This window comes from Talpa occidentalis, unplaced genomic scaffold, assembly GCF_014898055.3.
Source record: "Talpa occidentalis isolate TD23 unplaced genomic scaffold, MPIMG_talOcc4v2.1 talOcc4.9, whole genome shotgun sequence".
Lineage (NCBI taxonomy): Eukaryota > Metazoa > Chordata > Mammalia > Eulipotyphla > Talpidae > Talpa > Talpa occidentalis.
The window spans coordinates 27,713,461-27,726,231 of NW_023605305.1; the positions used below are offsets into that span (position 1 = coordinate 27,713,461).

Genomic DNA, 12,771 nt, shown 5'->3' on the forward strand with positions numbered 1-12,771 from the left:
GTCCCGCCCCATCTTATCCCTGGCCCACAGCCATTGGCTGGATTTCTTGTTCCCAATCAGGTATTGGTCAGCTTGGACGCCAGTCAGGAAGAGTCCCCGCCCTCCTGCGTAGGTAAGCGGGTCTGCGGGAGAGTTGCTGTATTCTGGGAGTGAGGAGGGTCTTCCTTCTCAACCGCGTCTAATCCTACGGCTCTGCCCCTTGATTTACATCATCTAGCCACCTCTACCAGCTGCAGCTCCGAGAGCTGGAGGTGGAAAACTGTATAAAACGGCCTAAGGGGCGCGTGCCAGCCCATCCTCCACCCAGGAGGATCGAGGCATATTCTGGCTGGTGAGGTGGGTGCTATTGCAGGGGTAATGGTGTCTTCGAGGGAAGACTAGAAAATGCCCTGCTCGTGGGGGACACAAAGAGGGTAGGGGTATAGTTTTCTATGCACGCATTTAACAGTTATTTACTGAGCACCTGTGACATAGGTGGGCACTAGTGAGGGTTAATTTTAAAAGGAGAAGGGGAGGAATCACACATGAACTAACTTCCATTCTGTGCAATGGATAAATACTATAGAAGAGTAGGCCTTGAGGATTTTAGGAGCTCAGAATCAGAGATAAGTGGTGTTTATGGCAGTGGGGCTGGATCTTCAGGTGGGCTTTGAAAGATTTGTGGAGGTATGGAGGGAAAAGGACTCCTTGGAGGAGTTCATGGAGTGGAAAGTAAGAGGTGGCTGCCAGGAATTATGAGCACCTTCTGACCAGGGCAAGACTAATGTGACAGCAGCCTTGGAAGAAAAGTTAGACCCAAGAGTCTTTGATGCCTAGCTCAGTTTTGAGCTTATAGGCGGATCTTACTGATGATGAAAGAAAGAAAGAGAGAGAGAGGAGAGAGAAGAGAGAGAGAGAGAAAGAAAGAAAGAAAGAGAAGAACCTTCCAATGCATATTACAACCATGAGTGCAAGAGCTTAGAGCTTATCCTGAGGACAATGGGGCATCATTGCAGGGCTAGGAGCAAAGGAATAAAAATCAGATTTGTGTTTTGGAAAGATTAATGAAGAGAGTGGATTAGGGATTAGAAGGAGGGAGACCAGTTGGGGAAGGATTGGGGTGGTCTAAATTATGAAGAAGTAGGAGAAAGAAGAGAAGGTGATGAATTCCACAAACATTTATAAGCTAAAAAGAACTGGTCTTGGTGCCTGGTGGGGCAAGTAAGAGAAATGACTTCTAAATCCCTGACTTGAGCAAACAGAAAGAAGGGGAATCAGGGTTTTTAGAAGATGGTCATTTCTGGGCATGAGGAGTTTGAGTAGGGCATGCACATGGAGGTGTCCAGGAGGGAGTTGAATATGCCTGAATGGGGTTTGCAAGATAAGTCTAAGTTGGGAACAGAAATGTAGTCTGCAGTACTTATGGGTAGAAGCCAAACCATTTGTTGGTGTTGTGTTGGTTTGCTAGGCTTTCCCAGAAGGTGTGTGTAGAGCAGGAGTGGGGAGCCTAAGATATAGCCCTAAGAAGAACTCAAGTCTGAAGGTCTGGCAAAGGGGCATGAACCTGCAAATGTCATTGAGATGAAGGGCCCAGAGTGGTGGTAAGAAGATTATCAGAAGTAGAATATGGTGTTTCAAGGAGGTAAATGTGAAGGCTGATGACTAATCAATTAAATTAAGGTCTCTAAAAATCCACAGGTTTTAGTAACAAGGAAATTGGTGGTGACTTGCAAAAGGAGTTTATGGAGTGATAGAGCAGAGGTCAAATTACAATGAGTTAAGGAGTGGGTAGGAAGTGAAGACTGCAAGTACATTATACTTTCAAGAAGTTTGGCTCTATAGGAGAAAAAAGATAAAAGGCAATCACTGGAAGGAGACCCCAAACAAAGGTTTTTATGCAGATGGGACAGATGCTGTTGACATACATCCAAGCAAAGAGGGGGAAAATAAACTTAGAGAGAAAAGGAGATGACTAAGAGAATGGTGTCCCTGAAAAAAGAATAAGTTTGGGGGGCCTCCCTGGTGGCGCAGCAGGTTGAGCGCAGCGCTGTAAAGCTGTCCGCAGCCTCTGCGGTGCGGGTTCAATTCCGGCTGGCCGGGAAGATGCCCACATTCTCCTGTCTCACCTGCTGCTCCCCTCAGCAGTGTTTTTTGGTCAGTCTGTTCTGCTCCCTGCTCTGTCTCTAGTGAATCCTCTCATCACCAACCCCTACCCTGCACCTCTAGCCTGCACCCCAGCTCTTGTGTGCATAAATAAATAAATCTTTAAAGAAAAAAAAAAGGAATAAGGTGGGGGATCCAAAGCATTGATGGAGAAATTGGCTTCGAAAGGTGGAAGAATAATTGTACTACGACACAGAGGAAGCAAGTAAGATTAGTGTGTTAGTAGATTTGGTGGCAGAAGTTGAGGGAATTCTTATTTGCTGGTTTCTGTTTTCTCTGTGCAGTAGAGACTTGATATCAGCCAGTGGGATTAGAGATAGTATGCAAGGTTTGAGAAGAGCAGAGAAAGATTGAAATAGCTGCTGTGGAGAATGGGAGCAAGAAGACTGAGGCAGTATACACTTTGAGACTTAACCCCTTGCGCCACCAGGGAGGCCCAGCACATGGAATCCTTAGGGAGCTGATGGGTGGCAGGAGGGGTCTATGAAGAGGTTATGAATGAGGGGCAAAAGGAAGGGAGTCTGTGAGAAGGAAGTGACACATGGTAGTGCAATGACCTTAGGTAGAAATACAGGCAAGGGCAGCCTCTTTGTCTGGATCTGGAGTTTGGAAGGGAAATGTTTCTCCCTCCTCTTCCTCATTCTCTGTGTCTCTGTCTCTGAATGGAGTTGAGAATAAGGAGTCAGATGGGAACTCAGGAGAAAGCCTCAGTCCCATCTGCCCCATTCTGCAGGTGGGAACTGCAGGAGCAGGAGACAGTGATGGCCTTGTCTCTGGGACCATCTGGGGACAGTGAGCCAAGCGCATACCGTGGAGGCTTCTTGTTTTTAGAAATGTGTCTTTTGATTTAGAGGGGAAAAGGCTCTGAGAAATTTTATTGAAAAATAAGACCTTGTGACCTTGATTTTTAATACTTCTTCTCACTTGTTACTAAGGACCTTTGGTTTAGAATGAGATCTAGGGTTTTTGAAATTTAGTTTCCCTGCATGAAAAAGAACCATTTGGCTGCTATAGAAGAGATTTATGGTTGAGTCCAGATTTATTAATCAATCACCTTTGAAGATGGAGAGGAAATTAAAAACAGAGAGGTCACTCTGGGCTGAAGACAAAGTCAGTTTGTTGTCCTTGCAGAGGACCTTGCCAAGGTTAGAAGGCCACAAACAAACCAATTTGGACTGAGGTTCCTAATCTGGATTTTAATTTCATGTGCTTTGATTTTTCAGGCCATTTTCTCTCCAAGGTAAAATAATGACTATTTTAATTGGCTGCCACTTACAGAGAGACTCTGGTAAGCATGATGGCCTACATGTATTTTCCTCTGGCATTCCATGTGTGCGCCAGTCCTTATGATCAAGCTGGTGAAACTGGCTTTTACTGCCTACTGCATGCCATGACCAGTTGACTATAAATTAAATCCTCTTTTCCAAAAGCGATTTTCCATTAGTGCTAATTTGTTTGCTTCTCATTTCCACTCATCATTAGAGTCTCTAGTTGTGAGCACCAAATTGGAAATAATTTCTTTGACATTTCAAAAAATTTTCTCCCCTTCTTGAATGCCATTTGGCTGCAGCTAAAGAACATTATGGTTTGCAGAGGAACAGTTCACTCCAATTACAGCTTAACTGACCGTTCATGGCACTGAATCCCTGTCCTTCGTGTCCAAAGATGACACCACTGCTGACATTGCTATTTCCTGTCATGGCTGTAAAATGCCTCATAGACCTTGCTCTGGCCTTCTTGGATGGAGATTCTGCCCCTCTGCACATGGCAGCTTTGGAAAGTTGGTGGTTTTACGGACCTACATATCATGCACATTCAGATATAACAATCTAAACAGGAGGGGGCTGATCTCTTCACTCATTCACCCAGCGAGCATTTATTAAACATCTATTTTCGTGCTAGGCCCTGGGGACACAGAGAGAGGAAAGACGCACCCCTGCCCTTGAGGAACTCACACTCTAGTGAGAGGATGTAAGTGTGACAGTGGTAGGGGGAGCGGTGTGTATGGATCACAGAGCAACTGGAGGAATTAGCCAAAGAGCAAAAAGGAGGCTGCCATCCCTAATGGCGGACAGCTCTGAGATACAGAGGGAAGGCCCAGGGATCTTAATGTAGAAGTGATTAAGATGAGGGGCCTCCCTGGTGGTGGGGTGGGTTGAGTGCAACGCTGCGAGGCTGTCTGCAGCCTCTGCAGCGTGGGTTCAATTCCCGGCCAGCCAGGGAGCTACCCACATGGCGCAGCAGACCTCTCCTGTTGTGTCCACTGCTCCCCTCAGCAGTGCTTTCAGCCTGTCTGCCTGTTCTGCTCCCCACTCTGGTAAATCCTTTCACCCTCCCATGCCTGTGGCCTGTACCCCAGCTATTGTATAAAATTAAAAAAAAAATAAATCTTTTAAGAAAAAAGAAATTGCTACAGATGAACTTAACCTGGAGCCAAGTTGTGAAGGTCCTTGGATGCCACATGGAACTTAGACTTTATCCTGTAGACCAGAGACAGAAATCTGGGGGTGAAGAAGAAAGTGAAGAAGGTTGAAGGGGAAAGGCAGACAAAGACTTTGCATATTGATTAGGGTTGGTGAAGATTGAGCAAGTGTTTAAGAGGAGTCAGGAGTTATGGAAAGGTTGAGATAGAGGGGCAGCACCTGGCTCACATAGAAAGCGTGGGTGCTGAGATGGTAACGTCAGAAATGGAGGGGCAGGGCCTCCCCTGGTGGCGTAGCAGTTGAGCACTGGGCTGCTGGCACGAGGGTCCCACATGGCACGCAGACCTCTCCTGCCTCCTGCTGCGCCCCTCAGCAGTGTATTTCGTCAGTCTGTCTGTTCTACTCCCCACTCTGGCTCTGGTGAATTCTCTCACCCTCCCGCGTTTCTGACTGTACCCAGTGCTTGTATAAATAAATAAATAAATCTTGAAATCTTGAAAAAAAAAAAGAAAGAAATGGAGGGGCAGCAAGGGGGTTGCGCTTGATGGACCCAGTGTTTACTGCAAAGTAGGAAGAAAGGTTGTGATAAATCCTCCTTGATCCCCCCCCCCACCTCCCCATTTCATTCTCCACAATCCGTCAGTCACCAGTTCTACCTATGTGGCATTTCTACTTCTTTCCATCTCCAGCATCATCAGCATCTTTTGCCAAGATTCTGGAGATGGCCTCCAGCTGGCACCCCACCTGTCCATGCAGACCATCGTTCTATACTGCAGTTGAAATGATATTTTTAAAACAAAATCTTGTTACTCGTGACCCTTAAGGCCCTCCCGTTGCCCTCAGGACAGGGTATAAACCCTGTCACAGAGCCTAGGAGGCCATCATTCTCTGGCCACTACCTGTTTTCCCAGCCTCACCTCTCCCCACTGCCATCCTCACCCTGTGCTTCAGACATTTTGAACAGTCTCAACAATGAAATGAGAGCTAAGTTTTACTAGAGGTTTTCTGTATATTGGATAGTTTATTGACCCTGGGAGGTAATACTACCACCTCTTCACAGGTCGAGAACTGAAGCCCAGAGGGGGTGACTTGTTTAAGGTCACAGTCGGGAGGTAGCACCTCCTCTGGAAAGCATTCCATAATGGCCACTGTTGGTGGCTGTTACTACAAGACTGAGTTTGGTTCCCTTGCTGACGTTCCCAGAGCATCCTGGGCTTACCCACTTCACTATAAGAATCAAAATGTTTGTTTACAGAGCTCTCTACCACCCCCTCCCCCAAACTATATACCTCTTGAGGTGAAAAAACTATGTCTTTTTCACATTTGTCCCCCAGGGCCTAATATAGGACAGGACACAGTTGTCTCTCACTATTTGTTGAATTTCCTCTTTAATTGAATTGTTGGTAGTGGGGTTGGAGTTGGGGCATAAAGTCTCCTAGCCCTGTTCAAGGCAACTTGCCGAGGACCTGTGTACAGTGTGGCAGCCATTGGAGACTCAAACGTAGGACAATTTCAGTGTTTGACTGGCAGCCGTTCCTCAGGACATGTGTTGATTAATCACTCTATGGAGTAAGGAAATCAGGATGCTCATTATTTGCATAGTGTGTTGATGTCTTGTCGAGCACCTATTGAGTGCCAGGGATCTTGCTAACCTGAGACAGGAAGATGGAGCATGTTGAGGTTGAAATTGATTAGCAGGTCTTGAATAAACAGGAAGACTCATGTGCTGAAGGCACCAGTCAGCATGAGGGAGTGACCCACAAATCAGCACCAAGTGGGACAGACAGGAGGCCTCACCTCAGAGGAAAAGAAGTGATCCCAAAAGAGTACAGGGAATTCGGAGAAAGGTGTGCAAAGTGTGGGAAAGCTGGCTGCAGCCTCCTTTTAATCCCCATTGGCAGCTGTGACATGGGCATGCATGGTGGGTCGTGGGGGCATCAGATTTCACTTGTGGCAAAATTTAGACAAAAAAATCTTTGGGCTAAGATGTTTGAAACTTTTTTTTTTTTTAAAGATTTATTATTTATTTGTTTATTTATTTATTTATTTATTTATACAAGCACTGGGGTACAGTCGGAAGCACGGGAGGGTGAGAGAACTCACCAGAGCCAGAGTGGGGAGCAGAACAGGCAGAGTGATGAAATACACTGCTGAGGGGAGCAGCGGGCATGGCAGGAGAGGTCTGCGCGCCATGTGGGACCCTCGCTGGCAGCCGGGAATCGAACTGGCGCCACAGAGGCCGCAGGCAGCTTTGCAGCCCAGCGCTCAACCGCTGCGCCACCAGGGGAGGCCCTAAGATGTTTGAAACTTTATCCTGAGGGTAAAGGGGAACAACTGGAGAGTTTTAAGCACTGAAATTATCAGATTTGCTTTTTTTTTTTTTTTTATCTCACATCACAGTGGAGGTTGGGATATGGGATAAGCATGAAGGTCAGTAAAGAGGCTGGTGCAGGATGTGAGTATGGGGATGTGTGAACTGAAGTAGCGGCAGTGAAGATGCAGATAGACTGACCTAAGGGAGACTTAGGAGATATAACTGGCAGAACTTAGCGACAGTTGAGGGAAGGAGGACAAGGTAAAAAGTATGTTTTAAGACAGCTCTCGGGTAAGCAGGAGAGTGATAACCCAGTCACTGAAATAGGACAAGCGCAGGAGAAGGAGCAGGTGAGAGGGCGATGACTTCCTTTTGGGACTTCCTGACTTGAAGGGCCTGTGAAACGCTCAGTGAACCTTCACTGGTCATTTATCTGCAGAGATCCAGACCTCAGGAGGGAGGTCCGGGCAGAGAATATGGTTTTGAAGGTCACAAAACCTACAGATGTAATTTGAAGTGATGGGAGTCAATAAAGTCACCCAGGAGATTACAAAGCATGAGAACATTTGAAAAGAATGTTCAAAGGAGCCTGAGGAAAATGCAGAGCCAAGGGATAGGTAGAACCAGGAGAGAATGGGGTCAGGAAAGGAGTTTGGAGAAGAAAGTGATCCCCACTCCACCAGTGGTCAAGTCAGATGTAAACTCACCACTGAGTTTGACAACCAAAGGTTACTGGTGACATTTTGGAGCACTGGAGAACACTCAGTAACTTTCAGTTCAATGGGAGAAGCCTGGAATTATATACAAATCTGTGTTTGACTTCCATTTCCATGCCTTTGTAGTTGTAAGACCGCAATAAAGGCACAAACCTTAGCTTTTCATTCTGAAAATTGTGGATAGCAATAATTACTTCCATGCGATCTTAAGAGGACTGAAAAAATATATGTATATAATATGTATAAAACGTGACTGTTAATATATACTCAAGAGATGTTAGTTTCTGCTTCCTATCATCACTCCTCTCTGCCCTTTACCAGGAAAGACACATCATTTTCCCTTCTACTTTAATTTTTTTAAGATTTATTTGTTTATGGGCCTCCCCGGTGGCGCAGCTGTTGAGCGTTGGTTGCGAAGCTGCCCGCGGCCTCTGCGGCGCCGGTTCGATCCCTGGCTGCTCCCCGGCCACCGGAGGAGGGTCCCACATGGCGCGCAGACCTCTCCTGCCGCCCGCTGCTCCCCTCAGCAGTGTACTTCGGTCCTTCTGCCTGCTCTGCTCCCCGCTCTGGCTCTGGTGAGTTCTCTCACCCTCCTGCGCTTCTGACTGTACCCAGTGCTTGTATGAATAAATAAATAAATAAATCTTAAAAAAAAAAAAAAAAGATTTATTTGTTGATGCACATAAGAGCTGGGGTACAGGCCAGAGATGCGGTAGGTGAGAGGATTCACCAGAGACAGGGTGGGGAGCAGAACAGGCGAGCAGCGGGTGAGTCAGGAGAGGTCTGCTGCACCATGTTGGTCACCTCCCTGGCCAGGGATCTAACTCATGCTGCAGTTGGCTGCAGATAGCTTCATAGTGCTGCATCTTAACCCGTTGCGCCACCAGGGAGGCCCTCCCTTTTACTTTCATAGTCAAGATAAAGCTTAGATACAGAATCTATCCCAGCAATTGACTCTTAAAACACACATTTCTCTCCTTTTACCTCTATTTTTTTTCATTTTCTTTTTCTTCAAAGATTTATCTATTTATGCACACAAGAGCTGGGGCACAGGCCAGAGATGCGGGGGTGAGAGGACTCACCAGAGACAGAGTGGGGAACAGAACAGGCAGATCCACTTTAATTTTTGGAAAAAGTCCTTACTGAGGGGAGCAGTGGGCGAGCCAGGAGAGGTCTGACGCACCATGTGATCAAACTCGTGCTGCAGAAGCCACGGATTGCTTCATAGTGCGGTACTCAACCCCTTGTACCACCAGGAAACCCCTTCCTTTTACCTCTATTTTTAATTCTTTTTTAAAATTGCCTTTAATGGATCTTCTGTTTGTTTGTTTATTTTTTGCAATCCTCATCAAATCTTATTTTGAAGAAAAGCCAAGATAAAAAACATATGACTGGAAAACTTTATTAGACATGACACCTGCCATTTATCCCCCCCACCTCACAAAATCTCACTGATATAACACTAAAGAAAAATTAAAAATGAGGAAATATGAAAAAGTATGAAGTCACAAAAGTCCAGAGGAGGAGGCAAAAGCAGATGAAAGCTGAACAAATATTTGGAGGGTAGATGGCAGGGGTGGGAAATATTACCTACTTGCATCTCCAAGGAAGCTCAACAAGGAGACATTGCCAAGAAGCAAATTAATTCACCTGGTTTAACCTCCAAGAGACCTACTCCTGGCAGCATGAGTTAGTACAGAGGTCAGAAATGAGGGGTGTGGGGCTGAGCACAAGGGTTAGCTAAATTCTGTATGGGGAGCCCTTTGCCTTCACCCCAAAGCTCTGCTCTTAATAGTCAAACAACTACTCTCAACTCCTTTGCTGCAAAAGGAGAAAGGAATTGAACTCTGAAGACCTCCACACTCAGGACCTCAGGCGTGGTTGAAGGGCAGAGGTGAGACACTTGAGTGATAAAGGGAAGCTGTGCATGGTGCAATGTGCAGCCCGGCCTCTCCCGCTGCCTCCCAAGATGCCCACAGCCAGGTATTCACGACCCTGTCTTCTCCCCCTCCCTGGGAAAGTGGAAAAGTCTTCTCCATAGGCCTTGAGGATCCCAGAAAGAAAAAGAAAGGAAAAAAAGACACCCACTGACTGATATTTTTATAAGGACCTCAATGAAAAGTCATTGTCTGACAAATTTCCAAAAACTGAAGGAGACAGCCCACCAAGGGCCTCTATGATAAATGTAGAATACTTGCACCAAGGCATGCCATTGTACAATTTCAGGAAAGTTTTTAAAAAACATCAAGAATGAAAAGTCACAGACAAAAGGCGCAGGAATCAGAATGACGTCAGGCTTGTCACAGCAACACTCAGGAGACTCAAAGCAGAGGGAAGCTTATTCCTAATGTGAATTTACACACCCACCAATCTAACAGGTGAAAATATTTTCAGACTATGAAAGACACACAAGTTAATTTTTATTCCCTAGAAAACTACCAGAGAATATACTTCAGGAAAACTAGAATGTACTTCAGAATATACTTCAGTAAAACCACAAGAGGTGGGTGCAGGATATAGGACAGCAGACAGAGAAGACTGGCAAAAGGAAACCCAGGATGATTGCTCTTTGTGAGCCAGGCCAGCAAGCAAACAGTCCAAACTTCAGCAAAAGAGACAGATCTGTGAGACAGAGCCTACAGGGAAAGATATGGGCTGAACATTTGGAAAAAATCGTTACTTTGTGTTTAGAACATATGGGAGCAATTGGCTTTCCAAATACTTAGAAAACTGAACAATTGAAACAAAGAAACAGTTATTAACTCCAGGTAAAATCAACTTATAAGAGGTAGAAAATATAATAGTTTGTAGCTTGAGTGAACAATTATTTACTGGGTCAATAATGTATAAACACCATTGATTTAACTATAAGTTGTAGAAAACTACATTGTCTGGATAAGGAGAGAGAAAAATTGGGGGTTAGAGTGGCGCAAAGGAGCTAATTCCTCAACTGCCAAAATAAGAAATAAATATTGTCTAAAACTGGTAATCAAGTCATAGTAACCTAGTCGTCTGTGAGGGCTGCCGTAACAAAGAAGCACAGACTGGTAGCATAATCAACAGAGACTTGTCAACTCAGTTTGGAGGCTGTCACCAAGGTGTCCAAGATAAAGGGTCACAGCACCGGTTTCTCAGGCCTCTCTCCTGGGTCTGTAGATGGCCGCCTTCTGGTGTCTTCATGTGGCCTTTCCTCTGCGTGTGTCTATGCTCTCGTTTCTTATAAAGATACCAGTTATATTGAGTTAGTCCCCACCCTAATTATTTCCTTTTAACTTAATTATCTCCTTAAGCACCTAGCCTCCAAAACAGTCCCATTATGAGGTCCAGGGGATGGTTATAAGTTGGTTTTACCTGGAGTTAATAACTGTTTCTTTGTTTCAATTGTTTAGTTTTCTAAGTTGGAAAGCCCATAGAAGCCATATAAGCTCCTTAATCGGAAATAGGGAGGTGAACCCCAAAAGAAACAACCATAAGACTTGAAAGTGGCTGTCTTTGGAGTGACGCTGACCTTGAAGGGACAAGGCCAGTACTATTTCTTTTTTTTTTTTTTTTTTTTTTTTTTTAAATTTTTTTTTCTATTTTTTTTTTTTTAATAGAGGCATGTTTTATTTATTTGTTTGTTTGTTTTGTTTATACATGCACTGGGTACAGTCAGAAGCACAGGAGGGTGAGAGAATTCACCAGAGCCAGAGCGGGGAGCAGAGCAGGCAGAAGGACCGAAGTACACTGCTGAGGGGAGCAGCGGGCGGCAGGAGAGGTCTGCGCGCCATGTGGGACCCTCCTCTGGTGGCCGGGGAGCAGCCGGGGATCGAACCGGCGCCTCAGAGGCCGCGGGCAGCTTCACAACCCAAGCGCTCAACCGCTGCGCCACTGGGGAGGCCCAGTACTATTTCTTTTTGATGTTTTACTGACTAGCAAGTGGGGAGCTGGGCCTTGAACCCAGTCTGACAACAAATTTCACATTCTTCCTCCCACTCTACAGCAAGAGCCAGAGCACCTGGCAACGTGCCACACCCGACCTTTGCTATGAGTTTAGTGATTTAGCACTCTGTTCTCAGGCCTGCCATTTGTTGGTTTTCTTTTCCTGTTAAAGAAATAAGAAAACAGGGAGACTGAGATCCCAGGAATCTTGAGAGGCCACAATGTGAATCATCCAGCTGAAAGTTAAAAGTCTCCTATCCTGCTGCCCTAGGACTGCTGGGGGTGTCTCTGGTGGCGCTTTGACTTTTGATCCTAGCAAAGGTCCATCCAGGGCAAGGCAGGAGCACAGGGAGGTTTCCTGCCGGAGCCTAGAATAGCCTCCCAGGGGCCTAAAACAGCCACTCCTCTCTGCTCTCCTGAGGCCAGTCTGGCCATTGAGGGAGGGAGGAACTCTGAAAGCTAGTCTCAGGCTCAGGGCTATAAAGTCATTCACAGTGATTGATGCTGATGCCATGAAGGGGTTTGGTCATTTTTGTGTTTAGGTTGATCCACAGCATTCATTCACCTGGTTGTTAAGGCTGACAGGATTTCACAATTGTCTCCATCCCCGAGGCTACGTGGACGCCCTTCCTGGGAGCACATACCCAGTGTCCTCTGGGGAACAGTGGAGGTTGGTGTGTATGTATGTCCGTCTCCTCATGCCTCAGATTATAGCTTCCTAATAAAATTCTGATAGCTGGGCCCCATCAATATCTCAAATACATGTGAGGAAACGTTAATTTAGAATCAATTTTAGGATGTTTCAGACTGTAAAGTCCTTTTAACTAGATCTCTGGCGAAGATGTAGAAGCACTTTATGGGACTGTAAATTTCATGTTGAACAGTCTTGGTGAAATACACATCTCCCCTACACACAAGCTGTTCTCTCCATATCAATCATGGCCCCTGCAAGTAATGTTTCACAAATATTCTGTAAATCACAGAAAACCCCGTGATAATGTGAAATATGACTTTCACTTGTCTGTTAGACAAAAGAATCACACATGCCGCTCTCCCATCAGCACTAACATTTGTTATGGATAATAACACTTTCAATCACAACTATTTTTGGAAAACGGGTTTATTTTAAATCTTCCCTCCCCCCCGCCCCAGAAAACACTCTCGCAAGGACACAGACTCCTACAAACCACAGCCCATTAATCCAACTTTGGAATGGGAACTTTTTCTTCCTACTAACTTTTTTTTTAAAGTTGTT

The 12,771-nt window shown here is 45.5% G+C and overlaps 1 protein-coding gene across 6 annotated transcripts in view; it reads left to right on the forward strand.

The window, feature by feature from the left end:
* The window catches only part of ARMH1 (armadillo like helical domain containing 1), a 34,436-nt gene that overhangs the window by 359 nt on the left and 21,306 nt on the right, over positions 1 to 12,771 (forward strand). For 2 of the 6 annotated variants that reach the window (XM_037500493.2, XM_037500498.2), the window contains exons 1-2: positions 119 to 336; positions 12,059 to 12,186. The gene's annotated coding sequence lies outside the window, so the exon portion shown is untranslated. The other 4 variants (XM_054691625.1, XM_037500495.2, XM_054691626.1 and 1 more) reach the window with 4 other exon arrangements.